Consider the following 546-nt stretch of genomic DNA (forward strand, 5'->3'; position numbering starts at 1 on the left):
GGCGAGTCGGCCGGGCTGGAGGTTTCCATGGGGACGGCCGGAGACCCGGTCACCCCCCCTTGGCCCCCCTCCCCTTTCTTCCCAGCATGCCATGCTGCCTCCACTCTCCCCCTTCTCTCCTTTGGCAACCAGGGGACCCCCTCCTCCTCCACGTGCGCATGGAGCGGCGCCAAGAGGGAGAAAAAGGGGGTTGGGCTAGAGGACCTCGAGGTGTCCCTCCCAGCCCAACGATTTTCAGACGCAGCGCGCCGAGGCTCCGGCCCCTTTCCTGCGGCAGAAGGGGGACCGAACCCTCTTTTCCCTTCGCTGGGAGACCCCAACCACTTGCCATCTTTTTCCTCCCTTTGCCCCCCTCCTCAATTGCCCCCCCAAAAGGAGGGGGGCCATCGACCCACGGCAAACCCCTTCCCCAAAACAAACAGCCCAAGGCTTTCTGAGACCCTCAGGAGAAACCCCTCCCCATCACCCACTCAGTCCTCGCCTTGCAACAATTCGCTCAGTGACCGAAGTTACACCGAGAAAAAGGATTTACGACCGTTTTCCACA

Source organism: Thamnophis sirtalis, unplaced genomic scaffold (genome assembly GCF_051295495.1).
Source record: "Thamnophis sirtalis isolate CommonGarterSnake01/CBP01778 unplaced genomic scaffold, rThaSir2_p1.2 scaffold_15, whole genome shotgun sequence".
Taxonomy (NCBI): Eukaryota; Metazoa; Chordata; class Lepidosauria; order Squamata; family Natricidae; genus Thamnophis; species Thamnophis sirtalis.